The 26,571-nt window shown below is 41.5% G+C and overlaps 1 pseudogene; it reads right to left on the reverse strand.

Moving 5' to 3' along the window:
* Positions 1 to 6,081: 6,081 nt before the first annotated feature.
* On the reverse strand, positions 6,082 to 6,536 carry LOC101610747 (annotated as a pseudogene).
* Between the last annotated feature and the right edge of the window lie 20,035 nt (positions 6,537 to 26,571).

A 26,571-nucleotide genomic window follows, 5' to 3' on the forward strand; every position in this document is an offset into this window, starting at 1 on the left:
GTTCTCTCTACCTGTCTCTTTCTCTGTCTGCCTGTCACTCAAATAAATAAATAAAAATAAACAAAAAATTATAAAATATGTATATATATATATATATATATATATATATATATATATATATATATATATATAAAGATGGCTGGAGAGATTGCTTAGTGGTTAAGGCACTTGCCTGTGAAGGCTTACAATGCCTGCTCTAATCTCTAGGTCACTTGTAGCCGGATGCATAATGATGCAAGTGTGCAATGTCACACATGCACACAGGTGGTGCTCACTTCTGGAGTTCATTCACAGCTGAAAGGCCCTAGTGCGTCCATTCTCTCTCAAAAATAAAAATTATATATATAGAATAAAACTGATTCTGAGGATACAATTATCTGTATCTTTGCTCTTTACTCACATACATACATAGGTATGTACACATATGTATATACACACACAGTAAATAAATAAAACTCAAAAGAATGTCTTTAAAAATGAAATAGTGGGTTTCATTATGGAAAATGTGCAAAGAAACTAATCCTGAAGAACTTTAACTACATGTTTGAGCAAAGCACATATTAATTTTTTTTTTAGGGCTGGAGAGATTGCTTAGTGGTTAAGGTGCTTACCTGCGAAGCCTGAGGACCTAGCCAGATGCACTAGGTGGCGCATGCATTTGGCGATCGTTTGCAGTGGTTCGAGGCCCTAGTGTGCTCATTCTCATACATTCTCTCTTTCTCTCCCTCTCTCTATCTCTAATAAATAAATAAAAATAAATCTTTATTTTTTAAATTTATTTTTTATTGATGGCTTCCATGCTTACAGACAATAAACCATGATAATTTTCTCCCTTTCCTGACTTTCCCCTTCACAAATCCACACTCCATTGTATCTCCTCCTTCTCCCCATTAGTCTTTTATTCTGATGATATGATCTTTTCCTTCTATTATGAGGGTCCTGTGAAGGTAGTGCTAGGCAGTGTGAGGTCATGGATATAAAGGCCAATTTCTGTCTGGATGATTGCATTGTAAGCAGTCCTACCCTTCCTTTGGATCTTACATTCTTTCCACCATTTCTTCTGCAATGGACCCTGAGCCTTGGAAGGTGTGATAGACATGATTCAGTGCTGAACACTCCTCTGTCACATCTTCTCAGCACTATGGTGCCTTTGGGTCATCCCAGTGATCACTGCCACTGAAGGTTAGAGAAGGCTCTCTAACCACAAGTGAGTGTAGCATTAATATATGGGTATGAATGTTTAGTAAAGTGCTTACAGAGCAGTTTGGTGGACATAATATATGCATTTAGTAAGATAAGAGCAGGCATTACACTCCTAAGGTTCATGACCACCCCCCTCATAGGCTTTTGATTAGGTTTTCAGTACCAGACATGTATTTCTTCCCGTAGAGCAGGCTTTCAGTCCAATTAGAGAGCAGTTGGTTTTCCCCATAACAGACATGCTACTATTGCACCCGTTGGCTTATTTGGCCTGGCTGGCCCAATTTGAGGCTTGCAATGTCCTCTGTTTTCACCACTGATGGCTTCTGTCTCCCATAGAGCTGCATGCAGTATAGCTTTTTCCATTATTCTGTCAGCTGGTCTTCAGGGAGAAGGTTTTCAGCTCAGGTCCAGCAAGATTTTTCAGTGACCTTGCAGCCCAGGCATGTAAAGTCTTCAGCAATAGGGTCTTATCATCTATTCCTGGTGTGAAACCAAGAGTTTTGGCAATAGCCTGTGATGTTTTGGGGGCATCAGAGACCTTCCTGGCCAACAACTCCTATCCCTGGCACTGAAATTTTTCTTGTCACAGTCTATGGCTTCTGAGAGTACCATAATTAAAAGTACATTATCATATGGCTTATTCACAATATCATACATTTTGATTAACCCTCTCCCCACCTTTCTTTTACTCAATCACTTCCCCTGACCTTGTTTAGGCCATTCCACCTGCAGTACTATTCATCTACTTACATATACAATACCATCCCTTAAGTCCACTCCTCTCCTCCCTCCCTTATAGCTCTTTTCTAGCTTACTGCCCTCTGCTACTGATTTTTATTCCAAGTCACACATGTCTGAACATTTGTAACTAGGAGCCACATATGAGAGAAAACATGTGACGTTTAACTTTCTAACCCTCACTAAGTATAATCCTTTCCAGATCCATCCATTTCCCTGCAAATTTCATAATTTCATTTTTCTTTACTGTTGAATAAAATTCTATTGTATAAATGTACCACATCTTCATTATCCATTCACCAGTTGAGGAACATCTAGGCTGGTTCCATTTCCTAGCTACTATTAATAGAGCAGCAATAAGCATGGTTGTGCAAGTGTCTCTAAGGCAATGAGAAGAGTCCTTGGGAATCTATGCCTGGGAGTGGGATAGCTGGGTCATATGGTAGATCTATTTTTAGCTGTCTCAGGAACCTCCACACTGGTTTCCACAATGGCTGGACCAGTTTACATTCCCACCAACAGTGTAGAAGGGTTCCCCTTTCTCCTCATCCTTGCCCACATTCATTGTTATTTGTTTTCTTGATGATAGCCAGTCTGACAATAGTGAGAGGCATCTCAAAGTAGTTTTAATTTGCATTTCCTTGATGGCTGAGGATGTTGAACATTTTCTTAGATGTTTACATGTCATCTGTATTTCTCCTTTTGAGAACTCTCTATTTAATTCCATAGCTCACTTTTAATTTAATTTAATTTTTTTTTAATTTATTTATTTGAGAGAGACAGACACAGAAAGAAAGACAGATAGAGGGAGAGAGAGAGAATGGGCACGCCAGGGCTTCCAGCCACTGCAAACGAACTCCAGATGCGTGCGCCCCCTTGTGCATCTGGCTAACGTGGGACCTGGGGAACTGAGCCTTGAACCGGAGTCCTTAGGCTTCACAGGCAAGCGCTTAACCGCTAAGCCATCTCTCCAGCCCAATTTTTTTATTTTTTGAGGTAGGGTCTCACTCAGGCCCAGGCTAACCTGGAATTAACTATGTAGGGTGGCCTTGAACTCATGGCAATTCTCTTACCTCTGCCTCCTGAGTGCTGGGATTAAAGGTGTACGCCACCATGCCCGGCTCTCTATAGCTCATTTTTTTTTTTTTTCAAGGTAGGGTCTCACTCTAGCCCAGGCTGACCTGGAATTCACTATGGAGTCTCTCAGGGTGGCCGCGAACTCACGGCAATCCTCCTACCTCTGCCTCCCGAGTGCTGGGATTAAAGGCATGTGCCACCACGCCCGGCTATAGCTCCTTTTTTAAATTGGGTTGTTTGATTTTTTTATTATTTAATTTTCTGGGTTCTTTGTATATCCTGGATATCAATCCTCTGTCAGATATATAGTGGTCAAGATTTTCTACCATTCTGTAGGTTGCCTCTTTGCTCTATTCACAGTGTCCTTTGCTGTACAAAAGCTATGTAATTTCATGAGGTCCCACTAGATGCCCACAATTTTTATAGGCATACAACCAAATACCTGACTAAGCCCTGTGCAAATCAACTGAGTGCCAGTTCTTTTTATTTTTTTAATAATTTTTAAAAAATTTTTTATTTATTTATCTGAGAGTGACAGACACAGAGAGAAAGACAGATAGAGGGAGAGAGAGAGAATGGGCGCGCCAGGACTTCCAGCCTCTGCAAACGAACTCCAGATGCGTGCGCCCCCTTGTGCATCTGGCTAAGGTGGGACCTGGGGAACCGAGCCTCGAACCGGGGTCCTTAGGCTTCACAGGCAAGCGCTTAACCACTAAGCCATCTCTCCAGCCCTGAGTGCCAGTTCTTAATTAAAACCAACACCTGGTGTGAGGAAGGGTGATGGCAACATTAAAAGCTCTCATATTATATATAAAAAGTTTGTTTGTAGCCAGGCATGGTGGCACACACCTTTAATCTCAGCACTTGAGACAGAGGTAGGAGGAACACTGTGAGTTGGAGGCCAGCCTGAGACCATACACAGAGAGTTCCAAGATAGTCTGGGCTAGAGTGAGACCCTACCTTGAAACCCCCACCTCCAAAAATGTTTATTTACTTAATTTTTGTTTTTTCAACTTCTGTCTTCAGTGCTTTTTAAGTTTTCATTGTAGAGGTCTTTTACTTCCTTAGGTATATTCTGAGAGAAGTAATTTTCTGTGCCTATTGTGAATGAAACTGATTTATTTCTCAGTATGTTTGTGTGGTGGTGTGAATTGTGTCCCCCATAAATTCATGTGTTCTGAATGCTTGATCCCCAGCCAATGACAGCTGGGTAGGTGGATCCTTGCTGGAGGAGGTGTGTTGCTAGGGGTGGACCTTAACGATTTATTCGCCTTAGTTGGTTCCTGTTAGCTCTGTTTACCCTCCTGCTGCTATTTTCTACCTGCTGTGGCCAAGGTGATGTTCAGCCTCTGCTCATGCCGTCATTTCTGCTGCCATCATGGAGCTTCCCCTTGAGACTGTTAGCCAAAAATCCTTTCATAAGCTGCTTTTGGACAGTGTTTTGTGCCAGTAACTAGAAGGTAGCTACAACAGTTTATTTTTTAATTTTAATTTTTTTTTCATTTTTAAATTTTTATTAACATTTTCCATGATTATAAAAAAAAAAATCCCATGGTAATTCCCTCCCTCTACAACAGTTTATTATTGGTATGTGAGAAAGCTACTGGGGCTGGAGAGATGGCTCAGCAGTTAAGGTACTTGCCCGCAAAGCCTAACGACCCAAGTTTGACTCTCCAGTGCCCATGTAAAGATGGAGGCACAAGGCGGTGCATGCGTGAGGAGTTCATTTTCAATGGCTAGAGGCCCTGAAATACCCATTTTCTTTCTTTCTTTGCCTCTTTTTCTCTTTTACTCTCTCTCAAAAAAAAAAAAAATATTTTTGAAAAGCTACTGATTTCTTTTTCCAAGGCAAGTTCTCATTCTATCCTAGGCTGGCCTGGAACCTACTCTACAGCTCCAGCCTGGCCTCAGACTCACAGAACCCTATCCCAGCCTCCTGAGTGCAGAGATTAAAGGTGTGTGCCACCACACCCAACACTACTGATTTTTGTATATTTTGTATCCTGCCACTTTGCTGAAAGTGTTTATCAATTCTAGGAGGGGCTTTTTTTGTGGTCTTTAGGGTCCATTAAATATAGAATCATATTATCTGTAATGAAGGATCATCTAACTTCATCCTTTCTTATTGTTTTTGAAGGAATTGTACCTTTAATAGACTTAAGTATACCTACTACATGAGAATTGCAATGTAAAACAAACCTAAAGAGACTTCTAATTGTATGCTAAAAATTGCAAATGTTTCAAATTTTTCAGTAAACTTATTTTGAAGACTTTCAAAAACTGTTACCGTTACAGAGATATAACACAATTCTCATCATGGCTCTTTCTGCTGTCTTATCTAGGTTTAAATATGATTTATTTTTATTTCTAACTGACCTTCAAGTGCAACAGCCCGTAAGTTTAGCTGACAGTGTTCTTGCCAGATCAGTTGTAAATGAGTTAAACAGCTCAACAGACATACACACACACAAACACATGTGACATGCGACATGCATTTAGAAAAGTAAACAAATCATTTACCATGCAAATAACTTCCTCATTGGAACTTCTTGTATCCAGTTTACTTCCTTCCTTAACTTGGGATATTCATATTAATGAGACAACAATCTTTGTAAAGTAATCTTACTTCTGTAACCTCGAGTAATTCCTGATAACAATATTTTTCATAATTCACAAAAAATGGTAGAGTCCCATGGATAGCCAAAGGGTGGTAGTGGTATTATTTTAAATAACCAAACCAAAACCAATAGGCAAAATATATTTTACAGTATAGGAGAGATTTTAAAGTATGCATTCTTTTGAAATATTAATAGTCAAAGAAATAATTTTGGGCCAATTTCCAAAATTTAGAGTAACAATTAATTAAAATCAAAAGTAACTATTTTACTGCTGGAAGATTTTATTATTAATTCCTTGAAGTTGGAATGATGCTGACTTTAATTTCTATACAAATGCCTGACTGTACAAGGATCAAATATAAGCAATAGTGTAGCAAGAAAACAATTGGCAGAAATAATTATTCAACTATGGATAATTAAGACCACCATCAAACTTTTTCTGTACACAAAACATGAGAAAATATTGTTGTAAAATTATACATCACACAATTGAGCCAATCCTAAATGATTCCTGTCATACTTCTTTCTTCTTCAGTATGAGTGGACCCCCATGATCCCCTGTCAACTCATTATGTTGATTATGGAACCCATCACAGGCAGGAAACGTCTTAGAACGCCAACACCTGCAATAGCTGCTTTGGTAAGACACAAATCTTCAATGTTTATTTCATTCACCACCTTGGGATTTTCCTTTTGTATTTTGAGATTAATCAAGCTATCCTTCTGTTGTTTTTTCTTCAGGAGGAATGGACAGACTGCAAGGTAGCCAAGAAGGGCCAGTACACCGAGAAAAGGCAATAACCGAAGCCATTCTGAAACTGTGAGCCGGGGAAGCCCGCGATGCTTGAGGTAGGCAGGGAGCTGCACCTTCACCACGCCGGCCACGCTCTGCAGGACCATTCCGCCGCCGGCAGCGCCCTCCCCCCATCCTTTCTTTCTTATTTGTAGTTCTTTTATTACTTCCTTTTCTTCTTGCTAAGACTTCAAATACTGTTTTGAATAAGAATACAGAAAATGGCTGCCCTTGTCTTGTACCTGACAGTAGTGTGAATGCATTGAAGTTTTCTCTAGTTATTTATTTTTTGGTTTTTTGAGATAGCCCAGGCTGACCTGGAGTTCACTATGTAGTCTCAGGGTGGCCTCAAACTCCTACCTCGGCCTCCCGAGTGCTGGGACTAAAGGTGTGTGCCACTGTGCCTGGCTTAAGGTTTTCTCTATTTAGCATTTTGACCTTGGCTATAAGTTTGTTGTATATGGCTGTTATTAAGGTGGCATATGTTCTTTCTACCTCTAGCCTCTCCAATACTTTGATCATGAAGGGATGTGGCTTGTTCAAAGGCCTTTTCTGCAGCAATTGAAATGATCATGTGATTTCTGTCTTTGGTCTATTTATGCGCTGCATTACGTTAATCGACAAACATCTTGAGGGATGGTGAGATGGTTTAGTGATTAAGGTGCTTTCCTGCAAAGCTTGAGGATCTAGGTTCGATTCCCCAGAACCCATGTAAGCCAGATGCACAAGGTGGCACATGTGTCTAGGGACCCTGGAGTACCCATTTTCTCTTTCTCTGTCTCTCCAATAAATAAATATTGAAAAAAGACAAACATGTTGAGCCATCCCTGCATTTCTGGGATGAAGCCCACTTGATCATGGTGTATCATCTTGATGGGTTCTTGAATTCAGTTTCTAAGTATTTTATTATGATTTTTTGTTTTTTATATTCATCAGGAAGATTGGTCTATAATTTTCCTTTTTGTTGTGTCTATCTGGTTTTGGTATCAGAGGAGTTTTGGAAATATTTCTTCCCATTCTATTTTATGAAGTAATTGGAGAAGTATAGGTTAGTTCTTCCTGAAAGGTTTGGTAGGCTCTTCAGTGAACCCATCTGGACCAGGGATGTTTTTGTTTTAAAAGTTCTTTTAAAAAAATATTTTATTTATTTAGTTAGTTATTTGCTTGAGAGAGAGAAAAAGAGAGAAAGGGAGTGAGAGAGGCAGATAGAGAGAGAGAATGGGTACACCAAGGCCTCCAGCCACTGCAGTTGAGTTCCAGGCACATGCACCACCTTATGCATCTGGATCACGTGGGTACTGTGGAATTGAAGTGGGTCCTTAGGCTTAGCAGGCACGCATCTGAACCACTAAACCACCTCTCCACCCCACTAGGGCTGTTTGTATTGGGAGATGTTTTATTTATTACTTTATTCTCCTTGCTTGCTATAGATCTGTTTAAATTATTGATCTCATGTAAGCTTACTATTGGTAGGTCATATGCATCTAGAAATTCATCCATTTAGTTTAGATTATCTAATTTGTTAGATTATAGATTATTATTTTTTAAAAATATTTTACTTATTTTTAAGGAGAGAGAGAGAGAGAGAGAGAGAATGAATATATGGGATGCCAGGGTCTATAGCCACTGTAAACTCCAGATGCATATGCCACTTTGTGCATCAGGCTTTATGTGGGTACTGGGGAATCAAACCTGGGTCATTAGGCTATGCAGTCAAACACCTTAACCTCTGAACTATATCTTCAGCCCTGATTATAGATTTTTAAAGTATGTTCATATAGTGTCTGAATTTTGTTATCTGTTATAATCTGTCTCATTCCCAATTTTATTAATTTGGGTTTTATCTCTCTATTTTGGTTAAATTGGCTAAGGATTTATCATTGTTTATTTTTCAAGGAACTAATTTTGTTTCATTGATTTATTTTTTCATATAATTTCATCCCCCTCCCCTTTTTTAAAATGTCTACTGTTTTGAGGTTTGGTTTGTTCCCATTTTCCCAAGGCCTTAAGGTGTATCATTAAACTAGTTTTAAAGAAGTTTTTCTGAGTTAAAAGATTAAATTAATGATTTGTGTGTATATATGGGCAGGCCAGGCCCTGTTGCTACTGCAAATAAACCCCAGATGCTTGTGCTACTTTTTGTGTGCAGCTTACATGGGTGGCTTGGAGATTGAACCCAGGCTGGCAAGCTTTCCAAGCAAGCACCGTTCACCAGTGAGCCGTCTTTCCAGACCCTGATTTTTTTAATTGAGGCACTTAGAGTTGTGAACTTCCCTCTTAGGACCGCCTTCATGTGTGCCTTAGGTTTTAGCATAGTATGTTCTCATTTTCATTCTGTTCTAGGAATACTTTCCTTCCTAATTTCTTACATGGACCATTAATCATTCAAAGTGTTTTGTTTAATCTTTCATGAGTTTATTATTTTTTTTTTGTAATTTTCTTGCTATTAATTTCTAACCTTATTTAATTGTGGTCAGATGAAATACTTTCATTTTGGGCTGGAGAGATGACTTAGCAGTTAAGGCGCTTGCCCGTGAAGCCAAAGGAACCAAGTTCGATTCCCCAGGAACCACGTCAGCCAGATGCACAAGGTGGCATATGTCTGGAGTTTGTTTACTGTGGCTGGAGGTCCTTGCATGTCCATTCTCTCTCTCTCTTAAATAAATAAAAAAATTTAAGAAACTTTCATTTTTTTCTGTAGTTGTTGATATTTGCTTCATGTTCTAATATGTGATCTATTTTGGAGAAAGTTCTGTAGACTGCCAAGAAAGGTGTATATTCTGTTGTGTTTGGGTAGAATGTTCTATAAATATCTGTTAAGTCCATTTGATCCATGGTGTCATTTAACTCCAATGATTAGCTGTTAATATTTTGTTAACCTGACCTATTGATTGATAACAGTGGGGTATTGAAGTCACCCAATATTACTGGGTTGATGTTAATCACTGAGTGTACATCTATAGTAGTGTATGTCTTGTGAAATTAAGTAAACTTTGCAATGACTTTATGAATTATTCCCTTAATCAGTGTGAGGTGGCCTTTCCCCCCCTCTCTTCTGGTTAATTTTAGTTTGAAGTCTGTCAGAAGTTAAAATACCGATACCTGCTTGTTTAATTCCATATGCTTGGAATGTCTTTTTCTGTTCTTTTACCCTAAGTTATTGTCTGTCTTTCATGGAAAGGTGGTTTCTTGGTGATAGTAAAGACATGGATTTTGTTTTCTAATCCAATCTGTATCCTTTTTTTCATAGTATCCCCTCCCACCTCAATTGCTCGCTCTCTTTATTTTGGAGGGGTTTCGACGTAGGGTCTCACTCTATGTTGGGTTCTGAAAGGCCCAGGTGTGAGGCCTAGTGGAACTTCTGAGCCTAGCTAAAGTTGGGCGACCTGTCTCTGGCCAGCTAGGACTCAGCAAGATGCTTAATGGCTTCTGGCCTGCCACCTCCATGTGGCAATTGTAATTACCATTTCAATAGTTACAGTTTACTATTGGCCCTTACCTCTTCCCCCATCCTAAAATCCTGCCTTTGTCCCCAACATGAGATAGGCAACTGCTCATAGCAATAAAGCGAGTTGTTTCTGTGAGTTCCTGCATCAAAAAGACTCCCGACTCAGTGTGGTTTTTCTCCGGTGTCCAGGAGAGGTTTCTGAGTCATCCGATGCTCATCATCCCCTCAACCCCTAGGGAGGAACCAGCAGGCCTGGTCCTTCCCTCAGCACTACCTACCTGCCTGGGAAGGAGCCTGGCAACTGTAGCTCAGGCTGACCTGGATTTCACTATGTAGTCTCAGGGTGGCCTTGAACTCTTGGCAATCCTCCTACCTTTGCCTCCCGAGTGCTGGGATTAAAAACATGTGCCACCATGGCCGGCTATTAGCCCATTTTAATTTTTTTTTATTGATAACTTCTATAATTGTAAACAATATCTCATGGGATGGCCCATTTTTTTTTTTTTTTTTTTTAATTTTTATTAACATTTTCCATGATTATAAAATATATCCCATGGTAATTCCCTCCCTCCCCACCCCCACACTTTCCCGTTTGAAATTCCATTCTCAATCATATTACCTCCCCATTACAATCATTGTAATTACATATATACAATATCAACCTATTAAGTATCCTCCTCCCTTCCTTTCTCCACCCTTTATGTCTCCTTTTCAACTTACTGGCCTCTGCTACTAAGTATTTTCATTCTCACACAGAAGCCCAGTCATCTGTAGCTAGGATCCCCATATGAGGGAGAACATGTGGCGCTTGGCTTTCTGGGCCTGGGTTACCTGACTTAGTATAATACTTTCCAGGTCCATCCATTTTTCTGCAAATTTCATAACTTCATTTTTCTTTACCGCTGAGTAGAACTCCATTGTATAAATGTACCACATCTTCATTATCCACTCATCTGTTGAGGGACATCTAGGCTGGTTCCATTTCCCAGCTATTATAAATTGAGCAGCAATAAACATGGTTGAGCATGTACTTCTAAGGAAATGAGATGAATCCTTTGGATATATGCCTAGGAGTGCTATAGCTGGGTCATATGGTAGATCAATCTCTAGCTGCTTTAGGAACCTCCACACTGTTTTCCACAATGGCTGGACCAGATTGCATTCCCACCAGCAGTGCAGAAGGGTTCCTTTTTTTCCACATCCCCGCCAACATTTATGATCATTTGTTTTCATGATGGTGGCCAATCTGACAGGAGTGAGATGGAATCTCAATGTAGTTTTAATCTGCATTTCCCTGATGACTAGTGACGTAGAACATTTTTTTAGGTGCTTATATGCCATTCGTATTTCTTCCTTTGAGAACTCTCTATTTAGCTCCTTAGCCCATTTTTTGATTGGCCTGTTTGATTCCTTATTAGATATCTTTTTGAGTTCTTTGTATATCCTAGATATTAATCCTTTATCAGATATATAGCTGGCGAAGATTTTTTCCCATTCTGTAGGTTGCCTCTTTGCTTTTTTCACTGTGTCCTTTGCGGTGCAAAATCTTTGTAATTTCATTAGGTCCCAGTGGTTAATCTGTGGTTTTATTGCCTGAGCAATTGGGGTTGTATTTAGAAAGTCTTTGCCAAGACCAATATGTTGGAGGGTTTCCCCAACTTTTTCCTCTAGCAGTTTCAAAGTTTCCGGTCTGATGTTAAGGTCTTTAATCCATTTGGACTTAATTCTTGTGCATGGCGAGAGAGAAGAATCTATTTTCATCCTTCTGCAGATATTTATCCAGTTTTCAAAACACCATTTGCTGAAGAGGCTGTCTCTTCTCCAATGAGTATTTTTGGCATTTTTATCGAATATCAGGTGGCTATAGCTACTTGGGCTTACATCTGGGTCCTCTATTCTGTTCCACTGATCTACATGTCTGTTTTTGTGGGGATGGCCCATTTTTTAATTGGGTTGTTTGATTTCTTATTATTTAGTGTTTTGGGTTCTTTGTATATCCTGGATATTAATCCTTTGTTAGATGTATAGCTGGCAAAAATTTTCTCCCATTCTGTATGTTGCCTCTTTTCTCTATTCATAGTGCCCTTTGCTATACAAAAGCTTTTTAGTTTCATGGGGTCCCAGTGGTTGATTAGTGGTTTTATTTCCTAAGCAACTGGGGCTATATTCAGAAAGTCATTGTCTATGCCAATATGTTGAAAGGTTTCCCCTAGTTTTTCCTCCAGCAGTTTCAGAGTTTCTTTGAGCCATTTGGACTTGATTCTTGTGCAAGGAGAGAGATAAAGATCTATTTTCATCCTTCCATATATAGATATCCAGTTTTCCCAGCACCACTTGTTAAATAGGCTGTCTTTTCTCCAATGAGTATTTTTGTTGAAAATAAGATGGCTGTGGCTTTCCAGACTCACATCTGGGTCCTCTGTTCTATTCTATTGATCTATGTGTCTGTTTTTGTGCCAGTACCATGCTGTTTTTGTTACTATGGCTCTGTAATATAGCTTAAAATTGGGTATGGTGATACTGCTAGTTTTTTTTTAATGACAGCTTCCATAATTATAGACAATGAACTATGATAATTCCCTCTCCCCTGCACTTTCCCCTTTACAACTCCACTCTCCATCATATTCCCTCCTCCTCTCAATCTTTTATTTTGATGTCATCATCTTTTCCTTCTATTATATTATACTGGTCTTGTGTAGGTTGTGCCAGGCACTGCAAGGTCATGGATACCCAGGCCATTTTTTGTCTGGAAGAGGGCATTGTAAGGAGTCCTATTCTTCCTTTGCCTCTTACCTTCTTCCTACCATCTCTTCTGCAATGGACCCTGAGCCTTGGATGCTATGGTAGAGATGCTTCAGTGCTGAACACTCTTCTGTCACTTCTCAGCACTATGGTGCCTTTTGAGTCATCTCAGAGGTTACCACCATCTGAAAAAATAAGCTTCTCTAACCAAAAGTGAGAGTAGCATTAATATATGGGTATGAGCATTAAGAATAGTGCTTATCAGGCAGTTTGGTGGGCATAATATATGCATTTAGCCAGACACCAGTAGGCATTATACCTCTAGGGCTCATGACCACCCTTGTCATAGGGTTTTGGTACCAGGCATGTATTCCCTCTGTGCAGCAGGCCTCCAGTCCAATTAGAGAGCAGTTGGTTTCCCCTGTAACAGACAGGACACTATTGCACCTGTTGGCTCATTTGGCCTGGCAGTCCAAACTTAAAGCTTTCAGTGTCCACTGTTTAACCCTACTGATGGCTTCTCTCTCTCCCATGGAGCTGTGTACAATGTAGCTTTTTCCAGCTTTTTTTTTTTTTTTTCCAAGCTGGTCTACAGGGAGGAGAATTTCAGGCCAGCTCCCGTGCAGGGCTCCTTCCCGCTCAGGTAGTGCCGAGGGAAGGACCAGGCCTGTTCGTTCCTCCCTAGGGGTTGAGGGGATGATGAGCGTCGGACGACTCAGAAACCTCTCCTGGCCACCTGAGACAAACCACACTGAGTCAGGAGTCTTTTCTATGCAGGAACAACTCGCTTTATTACTCTGAGCAGTTGCCTATATCATGTTGGGGATGAAGGCGGGGATTTTAGGGTGGGGGAAGAGGTAAGGGCCAATAGTAAACTGTAACTATTGAAATGGTAATTACAATTAACACACGGAAGTAGCAGGCCAGAAGCCATTAGGCATCCTGCTGAATCATAGCTGGCCAGAGGCAGGTCACTAAAATTTAGCTAGGCTCAGGAAGTTCCACTAGGCCTCATGCCTGGGCCTTTCAGGGCCCAACACTCCCGCTTGATTTCTCAGAGACCTTGCAGCCCAAGCATGTGACATCTTCAGCAATAGGGTCTCACCATCTATTCTTAGTGGGAAACCAAGAGCCTTTGCAATGGTGTGTAATTTTGGTGAGGCATCAGGGACCTCTCCCTGCCTAACAACTCATTGGAAGATATTCCATCCCTGCGCCAGCCTTACTTTTGTTGCTTAAAATTGTTTTGGATATTAGAGGGGTTTTTTGTGCTTCTAAATGAATTTTAAGATTGTTTATTTTCTATTTCAGTGAAGAATGCCATTGGGATTTTGATGGAGATTGCATTAAGTGTGTAGATTGCTTTTGGTAAAATTGCCATTTTCACAATTTTATTTCTTCCAATCCAAGAACAAGGTATGTCTTTCCATTTCCTAGTGTTGTCTGCAATTTCTCTCTTGAGTGTTTCAAAGTTCTCATTGTAGAGATCTGTCTCTTCTTTTGTTAAGTTTATTCCACAGTATTTTATTTTATTTTTTGAGGCAACTGTGAATGGGAGTGATTCCCTGATTTCATCAGCAGCATGTTTGTTATTAATATGTAGGAAGGCCATTGATTTCTGAGTGTTTATTTTGTATCCTGCTACATTGCTAAAAGTGTTTATTAGCTCTAACAGTTTGCTGAGTCTTTATGGTCCTTTATGTATAGAATCAAATAATCTTGAAATAATGATAACTTGATATTTTTCTTTCCAATCTGTATCCCTTTTATGAGTGTCTCTTGCTTTATTGCTATAGCTAAGACTTCCAGTACTATATTAAATATAAGTGGGGATGTTGGACACCCTTCTATTTTTCCTGACTTTAGTGGAAAAGCTTCAAGTTTTCCCCATTTATTATGTTGGGTATAAGTTTATCATAAATAACCTTTATTTATGTTGAGATATATTCATTCTATTTCCAGTTTCTGTAGGACTTTTGTCATGAAAGGATGTTGAATCTTGTTTAATGCCTTTTGTTCATTTATTGAGATGATCATGTGACTTTTGTCCTTCAGTCCATTTATTACATTTATCAATTTGTGTATGTTGAACTATCCCTGTTTATCTGGGATAAAGCCTACTTGGTCAGGTGAATTATCTCTTTTTTAAACAAAAAAAAATTTTAAAATTTATTTATTTGAGAGCGACAGACACAGAGAGAAAGACAGATAGAGGGAGAGAGAGAGAATGGGCGCGCCAGGGCTTCCAGCCTCTGCAAACGAACTCCAGACACATGCTCCCCCTTGTGCATCTGGCTAACGTGGGACCTGGGGAACCGAGCCTCGAACCGGGGTCCTTAGGCTTCACAGGCAAGCGCTTAACCGCTAAGCCATCTCTCCAGCCCTTAAACAAAATTTTTATTTACTTATTTATGAGAGATAGAGATAGAGATAGAGATAGAGATAGAGAGAGAGAGAGAGAGAGAGAGAGAGAGAGAGAGAGAAAGAGAAAGAGAGAGAATGGGTGCACCAGGGCCTCCAGCCACTGCGAACGAGCTCCAGATGCATGTATCATCTTGTGCATCTGGCTTATATAGTTCCTGGGGAATCAAACCTTGGTCCTTTGGCTTTGCAGACAAACAGCTACAAAACCATCCCTCCAGCCCATGATCTTTTTGATATATTCTTGTATTCCATTTGTCAATATTTTACTGATGTAGAAAAGTTCCATATCATGCAGCTGCATCTGAGTTCCTGTGAGCCAGAACAGACTGTTTTCTTTGAAACTGGGAGATGTAGAAGGAAAGAATATGGAGAAAAAAGGAGAAAGAAAGCTCAATAACCCACAAAAGACCAAAAGAAAGAACCCCTCAAACACAAAGAAATAATAGGAGTTGGAAGCAATTCGTCTAGCTAGAGAAAAGACTGGGTAGGCTATAAACACAGGTTTTGCAAACTGACTGGCCTATTACTTCTCTGGTTTGAACTTCCTCAGCTCCTGGAATGGGGAATCTCCACTGGGACTTCCTCTCTTACTCGAGACAAGCAGTTCAGTTCATTTGGAGTCTTAGTTCCCTCTCTGGAGCTGAATCTGGGTGCAGGTGGTTCTCTGTTATTCCTTGCTGGAGACTTCATCCAGCTGTTTCTATAGGGTCTGAGAGAAGTCCCTTCTGCTCAGCACTGTGGCAGTATCAGTCTGTTCCATGTTGCTGAGATGAACATTCAATCAGTGTTTATGGGAGGAAGGGGTTTATTTCAGCTTACATATCTATGGGCACACCATCCGTGACAGAACAAGCTGCTTACTTCCATACATCCACGCAGAGAGAAACAGCTGCAGCAAGCAAAACAGTAGCATAAGGAAACAGTAACTGCCAGAGCTCCCATTGCTCTCACACCTTTGGGCTGGAATCAGATACTATACATTAGGGCAGGATCCCAGAATCCGCCCCCAGTGACCCCTCCTCCAGTCAGGCAGCTGGAGACCCAAGTTATGAACCTAATAAAACACTTAAGTATATGGGGGGTCATATATTCCCATTGAAACCACCACAGGCAGCATGGGGAGGGGTGTGTGAATCTCTTAATTTCAAATTTCCAAGCCCCTCATCTGGTTCTTGCCTGCGGTCTCCTGGGGACCCTTCAACTTCAGATTTGTGGTTCCGAGAGTTCCAGGCGCTAGGCTCCCAGCAGTTTTCTCTATGCCAGAGAGCTCCCAGCTGATCTCAAGGCTATGCAATTGCCTCAGACTGCTGCTGCCCACAGACACCATCTCTGCATTCTTGGCATGATTTTTTATTTTATTTTATTGTTTTTGGTATTAACTTCTTCATGGTTTTCCAGGGCTCTTTTTCAACTTCTCTCTTTGGGATAGTCTCTTAATTCTTCTCTTGATCTGTCTCCTTCTTGGCTCATACCATCTTACCGGGAAGTTGCGCTAGGCAGACTTCTTGTCCTTATAATGCTTACCTGAGAAAAGGAGTTCAATGGAGGAAGTATGCATTTTGGTTCGCAGTTTGGGAGGCTTTAGTCCATGGTCAGCTGGTTCCACTGCTGAACCAGAGGCAAGCAGGCTATTCATGGGAGTGAATTTGAGGAAGCTGAGCTGCTCACTACTGAGGGGAGAAAGGGGAAGAGGCTGAGGCTGAGACACATCTTTTCCAGGGCATACCTTCAGAGACGTCCTCCTAGGCTCCACCTTCTATATGTAGTCTGCCTCCTCCCACTAGTTCTTCATATGATCAGCCTATCAGGGGATGGATGACATCAGAGTCCTCATGACTCAGTCATTTCTCAAAAGTCTCACCTACTAATACTTCTGCATTGGGGGCAAAGTTTTCAACACATGAGCATTTGGAGGATACTCTTTCAATATGGATTTGCATACATATCCAAACCACAATCTCTGAGTAAGAATTCTGCTTTCCTTTTTCCTTCTTTCTTTTCTTTTTTTTTTTTTTTCCAGGTAGGGTCTCACTCTAGCTCAGACTGACCTGGAATTCACTATGTAGTCTCAGGGTGGCCTCAAACTCACGGTGATCCTCCTACCCCTGCCTCTCGAGTGCCACCACGCCCGGTTTAGGATCCTGTTTTCTTATAAAAAATTCTTACTATTTAACTTTCTCCTAATCCTCTCCCATCAGATTGTATGGATGTTTATTAGGGTGACTGTATTGAAGATGGAGAACCAGATGTTCTCAGCCTGGCTGGACACTGTCTCTGAACTGAAATGAACCAGGGGGCTATAAGCGACTGTGGTCCACTGGTCAGAGAAGGGGCTTATGGAAGTTCGTTGACCACTTAAGTTTTAGGTGAGATCCGTCTCAGTGAGTTTCATGAATGCATCCTGAGAATTCCCCACAGCTGGGATTCACAATTAAACATATTGAGAAAGCGGTGTACTCTCCACATTAGGTTCTCTGATGTGTGGAGTGAGGGCTAGGAGAGTTAGGGTAGGAAAAGCTGAGTGTGACCGCTAGCCAGAAGAACTGTCTCAGCCTGTCAGCAGGGGCTGTGATAGGGACACTGAACCGAGGAGCTAGTGGGGACTATAATTACAAGGAAGAACATCTGTGCTAGAGGTGATGGCCACTAGAATAGAGCTGGAGTGATGAATGAGCAACATGATGGGACACAGAAAGCACCTAGCCCTCATAACTCAGAACATGATGTTATTTAGGAATAGGATACTTGCAAATGAAGCTAGCTAAATTAACTGGAGTAGAAGAGTCCTGAGGATTCATGTGTTTTTTGGCTTTGTCATTGCTATGACTGATTGCCTGACATGAAGGAGCAAATGTTTTTTAAATTTTTTTTGGTTTTTCAAGCTAGAATCTCACTCTATTCCAGGCTGACCTGGAATTCACTATGTAGTCTCAGGGTGACCTCAAACTCACACCCTCCTACCTCAGCCTCCTGAATGCTAGGATTAAAGGTGTGCACCACCATGCCTGGCGAGGAAAGGTTTTGGTTCACACTTTTTCATTTTATTTTATTAATTAATTCATTAATTTTGTTTTTTTTGTGGGTTTAAAATATTTATTTGCAGGTTACATAGGGTTTAATTTCTGATTTTGATTCTTTTCATGTATTTACTTTCCTTACACCAATATCATATCATCTTGATTACTGTTACCTTTTGTGCATGTGTGTGTGGTGTGTAAGTGTATGCATGTATGTGCACATGTGAGTGCCTTGTGTATACACATGTGGAGGTCAGAAGAAAGCACCACATAGCTTCCTCTGTGGCTCCTCAGCACTGTGTCACTGAACCTGGAGCTGCTGTTTTTCTTTTTTCTTTTATTTATTTATTTATTTATTTATTTTCTCAATTTTTATTAACATTTTCCATGATTATAAAAATTATCCCGTGGTAATACTATCCCCCCCCCTTTCCCCTTTGAAATTCCATTCTCCATCATATCCCCTCCCCATGTCAATCAGTCTCTCCTATTTTGATGTCATGATCTTTCCCTCCTCTTATGATGATCTTATGTAGGTAGTGTTAGGCATGGTGAGGTCATGGACATGCAGGCCATTTTGTGTCTGGGGGGAGCATGTTGTAAGGAGCCCTACCCTTCCTTTGGCTCTTACATTCTTTCCACCACCTCTTCCGCATTAGACCCTGAGCCTTGGAAGGTGTGATTGAGATCTTATTCAGTACTCCAGTCACTTCTTTCCAGCACTATGATACCTTCTGAGTCATCCCAAGGTCACTGCCATCTGAAAAGAGAAGATTCTCTACTCAAAGTGAGAGTAGCATTAATATAAGGGTATAAATATTAAGAGAAGTGCTTACTGGGCAGTTTGATAAGCATAGTATATACACTTATCCAGACATCAGCAGATGTTACACTCCTAGGGCTCATGACTATCCCTGCTTTAAGTTTTCAGTATCAGGGATGTATTCCCCTCCATGGAGTGGGCCTCCAGTCCAATTGGAGGGCAGTCGGTTTCCACCATGAGAGACGTGCCATTATTGCACCCATTGGCTCATTTGGCCTGGCTGGCCAATTATAAGGCTTGCAGTGTCCACTGTTGAGTATCTTCACTGTTGGTATCTCTTTCTCCCATTGAACTACATGTAGTATGGCTTCTTCCAGCTTTCTGTCAGCTGGTCTACATGGAGGAGGTTCTCAGTGGCCTTGCAGCCCAACTATGTGGAGTCTTCAGAAATAGGGTCTTACCATCTGTTCCTGGTGGGAAACCAAGGACCTCAGCAATGGCGTATAATGTTTTGGGGGCATCGGGGACCTCCCTGGCCAACAACTCACTGGAGGTATCCCACCCTTGGCACTGAAAATTTTCTAACAATGATCTATGGCTACTGAGTGTTCCATTGTCCGAAACCGGAGGATTCCATATGATTTATTTATATCCTCTTAGAATTTGATTAGCCCTCCCTCTACCTTTCCTTTACTCAATCTCTTCCCCTGACCTCACTTTGGGCAGTTTCACCCCCCTTGATATATTCTTCTACTTACATATATACAATGCCAACCTATTAAGTGCCCTCCTCCCTTCCTTTCTCTTCCCTTTATACCTCCTTTTTAACTTACTGGTCTCTGCTACTGAGTTTTTCCCTTCTCACACAGAAGCCCAATCATCTGTAGCTAGGATCCACATATGAAGGAGAACATGTGGCGCTTGGCTTTCCGGGCCTAGATTACCTCACTTAGTATAGTCCTTTCCAGATCCATCCATTTTCCTGCAAATTTCATAACTTCATTTTTCTTTACTGCTGAGTAGAACTCCATTGTATAAATGTGCCACATCTTCATTATCCACTCATCAGTTGAGGGATATCTAGGCTGGTTCCATTTCCCAGCTATTATGAATTGAGCAGCAATAAACATGGTTGACCTTGTACTTCTAAGGAAATGGGATGAGTCCTTAGGATATATGCCTAGGAGTGCTATAGCTGGGTCATATGGTCAAGCACCCTGCCAAGACTGACCTGGAACTCACTATGTAGTTTCAGGCTGGCCTCAAACTCAAGATGATACTCCTACCTCTGCCTCCCAAGTGCTGGGATTAAAGGGGTGCACCACCATGTCCAGCTTGGTTCACACTTTTAGAGATGATCATCCATCATGGCAGAGCAGAGGAGTTCACATCACAGTGGTTTGGAATTAGAGAAAGAGTAGATGAGGGAGCCAGGGCTACATATGGCCCCCAAGGACATGTCTTCACTGACCTGCTTCCTCCAGCTAGGCCCCTCCTCCTACTTTTCTCCGCCTCTCAATAATGCAATCTTATTATCACTGATTAGGTCATAGCCCTAATGATATAACTCTGGAAATGCCCTTGTAGATACCCCATAAGTGTGTTTTGCTAGTTTCCTAGGTGTTTCTCAATTGTATTAAGTTGGTAGTTACAATCAACCCTTACAAATCATGTTATAAAATGGAGGAAATTTTGGCACATAGATGCTCATGCAAGGAGAGCCTCATAAAAAGATTGGAGTTAGGTTTCTGCAAGCCAAGTAGAGCAAAGTTGTCAGCAAGCCACCAGGAGCCAGGAGGCAGGCCTGGGACAGATCCTTCTCCAGCACACTCAGAGGGAGCATGGCTCTGCTTTATTTTACTTATTTCTGAAGGTGGGGAGAGAGAGAGAGAGGGAGAGGGAGAGCAGGAGAGAATATGAGGATACGGGGATCACAAGGCCTCTTGCTACTGTAAATGAAATCCAGATGCATGCACCTCCTTGTGCATCTGGCTTTACATGGGTATTGGTGAATTGAATCCAGGCCAGCAGGCTTTGCAAGCAAGTACTTTTAATTGCGAAACCATTTCCTCAGCCCCTTTGTTGATCTCTTAATCTCAGACTTATAACTTCCTTAATTGTGAGATAATACATTATTGTTAAGACAAAAAATAAACTAAAAACATCACATCTTGGAAGGATTACAGATATTAGTACCACCATCAAGAGCTTGAAGGATGCCAGGCTGATAAGTCCCACCACATCCTCATTCAACTCGCTTTTTTGGCCTATGCAGAAAACACACTGATCACAGAGAATATAGTGGATTGTCATAGACTTAATCAGGGGATAGCTCCACTTGCAGATGCTGTTTCTAGATGGGGCTTTGTTGCTTGAGTTCATGAGTATATCTGATATACAGAAGATGTGGTGGCAAATGCTTTCCTCCCATACTTGCTAGTATAGATGTAGTTTGTTTCCAATTGGCAAGGCCAGCAGCACACCTTCACTATCTTACCTCAAGAGGATATCATTTCTCCATGCCTGTGTCATGATGGAGTCTGTCATTCTTTGTGGCCACCTTCCCCTTCCACAATCATCACACTGGTTTATGACACTGATCATACTAATCTGATTGGACCTTGGGAGCAAGACCTAGCAAGTACCCCAGATGTATTGGTAAGATGTTTGTGGTATAGAAGGTAAGAAATCAGCCAGGCGTGGTGGCACATGCCTTTAATGCCAGCACTCAGGAGGCAGAGGTAGGTGGATGGCCATGAGTTTGAGACTATACAGTGAATTCCAGGTCAGCCTGGGCAAGAGCAAGACCATACCTCAAAAAACAAACAAACAAAAAGGTGAGAAATCTGATAAAAATTCAGGGACCTTTTCCTTTAATGGAATTTCTAGGGGCCCAGTGCTGAAAATTTCCTTTTAATATGAAGTTTACCTCATTGTTGTATCTGGCTTCTTCTATTCCTCTCTGTTCTTCAAAAATTGGCACACTGCTTGATGGGCCTCTGTATTTTTGGAGGTAATATATTCCTTGCCATGTACAACTCTGGCCAACTTACTGACTGACTCAAAAACTGCAAATTTTGATGGGCCCAGATTAAGAGAAGGCTCTGTAACAGATGCAGGTTATCATGCGAGCTGTGGTGGTTTGATTGTAAACTGTCTCCTAAAGCTCCAAGTATTTGTGATTAAGCCACCTACTTAGTCTCTGGTTTGTGGAGCTTTTGGGAAATGGAGCCTTGCTGGGGGAGGTGTATCACTGGGAGTGGGCTTCGAGGTGTTCAGAGCTTGCTTACTCAGACAACCTGCTCCCAGCTTCTGTGACAAGATGTGATGCCCTGGCTGACTGGTCGGCCATGCTTTTCTTGTCACAATGAAACTTGCCCTCAAAACTGTAAACTGGACTTCCGGCCAAGATGGCAACTGCCTAGCTGCCCTGCAAATCCCGGGGAAGAAAAGATAGATGCAGATCCTAAGGAGAGAGCTACCCCATCATACCTCATAAGGGTTCTGACTGAAACTAAGGAAAATTGGCAAAACAAGCAAGGGTGCTGTTTTCCTGATGAACCGGATACCAGCACAAGGAGGAAGGAGACCAACGCAGAGAAAAATCAACTCCTACCAAATCAGAAAGCCAGAGCCCCAGAGGACCCCAACACCTCATCACTAATGCAGACCAAAAGTGAACCCAACATGGCTCAGGGAAATTTTGCGGAAGAGGGGGTGGAAAGAATGTCAGAGCCACATGTTGGGTCATGATATGCAGAGACATTTATTGTACCAATAACTGTGGGCTAACTCCACAATGCATGACCCATATACCTCAACAAGGAGGGGCCAATGGGGAGGGGGTAGGTCATGGATGAGCCTAATAATGTTACCAAACTGCCTGTATTTGCAGAATAGAAAACTAATAAAAAAAAAACCTGTAAACTGAAATAAACTCTTTCCTCCCATATGCTGCTTCTGATCAGGTATTTTGTCATAGTACTGAGAAGGTAATTGCTACATGTAGAAGATCAAGAGCTCCCAGATTTACCTGGGAGTGGTTTATGGGACATGAAAGAGAGTATTGAACTTATCATATCTAGGGAAAAGGCAGAGAGGAGTTCAAGTTTCTGATACCATATGCAGAGGTGGCAGAGAGTGGTGTCTTACTGATGAAGTGACTGACATGTCAATGATAAAAGAAAACAGAGAATATTTGGAGACAGCTTTTATGGTTAATGAAATTTATCTTGTGTTGGGGATTAGCATCATACCACTAAGGCAGGTGCAGGGTAGGTTAAAAGTTCAACTCTGAATCCCAACAGCTACACAAGCCAAAATGCAAGTCAGTAAGGCAGTTCACCATTTTATCCATCCCCTTTTCACAGCAGTTCTTATTGTTTATAGTTTTGAGGCAAGCCCAACAGACTGGCTTTTTTTTGTAAATGTGTGTGTGATAGAGAGAGGGCAGGGGAGAAAGAATTGGCATGCTGGGGACTTAGCCACTGAAATCAAACTCCAGATGCATGTGCACATGTGCAACCTTTTGCCCTTGTGTCTGGCTTACTTGGGACCTGGAGAGCCGAGCATGAGTCCTTAGGGTCCTTCTTAACCCCTAAACCATCTCTCCAGCCCTCTTCTTTTTCTTTCTTTTTTAAAAATATTTATTTGAGATAAAGAGAGAGAGAAAGACGCAGGAGGAGAGAGAGAGAGAAAGAGAGAGAGAGAGAGAGAGAGAGAAAATATGGATATGCCAGTGCTTCCAGCTACTGCAAATGAACTCTAGAAGTGTGCACGCCCTTGTGTATCTGGCTTATCTGGCTTAAGTGGGTCCTGAGGAACTGAACCTGGGTCATTTGGCTTTGCAGGCAAGTGCCTTAACCATGTAGCCATCTCTCCAGCCCCAGTTCTTCCTTTTTTCTTGGTGTTTATGTACATTCTGTGTGGTGCATATGTGTGTGCATGTGTGTACTAATGTGGATCCCCCTTGCACGTGCAAGCAGTAGGCAGAGGAGGACATCAGCTGTCTTCTTCTATCACATTATTTCTTTGAGACAGGGCTCATATCAAACTAGGGGTTTGCACTTTTTTTTTTTTTGTTTGTTTGTTTTTTTGTTTTTTGTGGACTGGCTGACTGGGGAACCCCAGTGATCCTTCTGTCTCCACCCCTGTCAGCACTGGAGTTACAAGTGTGCCTGGCCATACCCAGTTACCCAGATTTTACATTGGTGCTGGGGACTGAACTCAGGTCCTCATGCTTGTAAAAGTAGTGCTCTTATCCACTGGGCTGTATCCCCAGGGCAAATAATTCTTCTCTCTTAATTTTATTAGTTTCATTTGGCTTTCCTTCTTTGACTGCCTTATAAGGCCAGGAATCTCTTTTTCTATTTTGTTCATGGCTGTATCTCTGCTATCTGAAACAGCAAATAAGGTTCCAGAAAGAAGTAGATGGAACACTCAAATGAGAATAATTTGAGTGTTATAATTTGAGCGTATTAAAAAGATGTATAAAAACCACAAGAGCCAGTGTAATCAAACAAGGCAAGTAAAAGTAGGTTTGTTGTACCAAAGCACCGAGGAGAGTACTCGGAGGCACAGTCCCCTTCGTTGTGCTCGAGCAGGAGCCGCCACGTTGCTCTGGGTCATTGGAATGAATTACCCTGGTGAACACACAGATCCTTTCCTTGCTTGTGGTTCAGAGGCATGAAGACCTCAAACTGGCTAGAGGATAGTGGCAGGTTTCAATCCATGGTGACAGTGCTCTCTAGTGGAAGCTTTCCTTCCCTGGGCACTAGGTCTTCCACTAACCCCCCCGCGGCATCCTAGTATCATCTTCGGCACCTCTCAGAGTCTCTCTACTCTTCCTTATTCCTCTTGTTTGGTCAATCTCTCTCTCTCTCTCACCCCAGGTCAACCCTCCAGTGTGAGATTTGAACAAAATTTCACATAAACTTTATTTCCTGTGTGAGATTTGGCTTGCTAAAAGGCTGCTGAAATTCCAGATGGTGCAACTGGAAAGTCCAGGAAATGCAGTAGATACAGCTAAGGGGCAGCATATTTGCCCAGTATGCACAAGGCCCTAGGTTTGATCTCCAGCAGTGTACACCCACACCCCACTCTCTCTGTTTAGGGATTTAGTTCCATGAAATGACCAATAACCAATGAAAGCTAAAATTTCCTCTTGTCAGGAATTACTAGAGGATTCTTCTAGAAACTCTTCTGGCATGTTCTAGCATGTAGAGTGCACATGTCTGCTCACGTGTGCACAAGCCTGCACACTACGACCTGCCATGTCTCCATCTTCCCACGAGGCAACAGTCAGCTCTGTCACACTGCGTAGAGCATCGTGTCACATTCTGCCTCTCTTACTCTGCCTCATCTCTCTGCATTTTCTACTATTAAACTTTAGTCTTTGCTCAGAGTCATTTTTAGAGGATCTGTACTAAGGCAGTTGTGAAATGAGGGCAGAACAGAATTTTGGCATGGGATTGTTCACTTACATTAGGTGAGTTTAACAGCTACATTTTCCTAAATCTCCCTTGCTGGCATAGCAGCCCTTCTCTTCTGGCTGAACAGTATTGCTTTCTCTTGCCTAAAGACCATGTAATGGCCCCACCTGAAGTTGATACTTTGCAAGGTAACATTCATTCTAAAGACCTGCATCCTGGCACATCTCTTTGCTTCCAGTAAGTAGATTCACATGTTAACTTTGACCCAGGGATAAGTGGTCTCTACCCTGGGAGGAAAGAGGCCACACAGTAAAGGAATTACAGAGCCTAGCAAATATGTATCAGTAAGATTAGAAAGAAGCCACATGAAGAGTTCATCTGGATATTGTTGGGCCAGTGGCGGGGGAGATGTGTATAACGGGAGGAGTTTTCTATAACGTTCACCTATGACTGTATAGGACACGAGGTACATGATGCTATTCTGGGATGGGCTTTTTGAAGCTGAATGTGATAGCTCATACAGTAAAAGAGATGGGAATGCCAAAATTTCTTTCTTTTTAAAAATTTTATCTTTTTCATAGGTTATAGACTTACATCCCCTCTACCTCAGACCCCATCTCCTTGAGGACCCTCCTCAGTGGGCTTATTAGTGTTCACTCTGGGGTAACTCGGGGACCTCAGTCAGTCTTGGCAGGGGGAGTTATGTCCCAGGGTATTTCTACCCACCCTGTAGCTCTCACCATCTTTCTGCACAAATCTTTGAGTCTTGAGATATTGAAATTTCTGTGATTATGGTTTGGAGTAAAGAGGGAGATAGGGAGATGGTCCAGTGGTTAAGGTGCTTATTTGTAAAGCCTGTCAGGCTGGGTGTGATTCCCCAGTACTTATATAAAGCCAGACACCCAAAACGGTGAATGAGTCTAGAGTTCATTTGCAGTGGCAAGAGGCCCTACTGTAGCCATTAGCTCTTTCTCTTTCTCAAATAAATGAAATATTATTTTAAAAGAATCATGAGACCCAGGGAGATCGGAATGCTAGAATTTATGAAAATAACCCAATGTCGCACTTCTGTTAGGGGGTCCTTCACTAAGGGAGCAAGAAATATACTCATGAGACAGTTACAAACATTTTTTCATAGAATCACAGTATATTTTAATTCCTGATTTTTAAAAATTTTCCTTTGAATGTGTTTTATTAGGGTGGGGGTTAGATATAGAAGTTGCGGTGCACAACTGTATTTATAACAAAACATTATATCCTACAATAAAAAATAATTTTATCAAACTAAATTCAGTCACAGTTATGTACAATTTTCAG

The sequence above is a fragment of the Jaculus jaculus genome, chromosome 9, assembly GCF_020740685.1.
Source record: "Jaculus jaculus isolate mJacJac1 chromosome 9, mJacJac1.mat.Y.cur, whole genome shotgun sequence".
NCBI classification, from domain to species: domain Eukaryota; kingdom Metazoa; phylum Chordata; class Mammalia; order Rodentia; family Dipodidae; genus Jaculus; species Jaculus jaculus.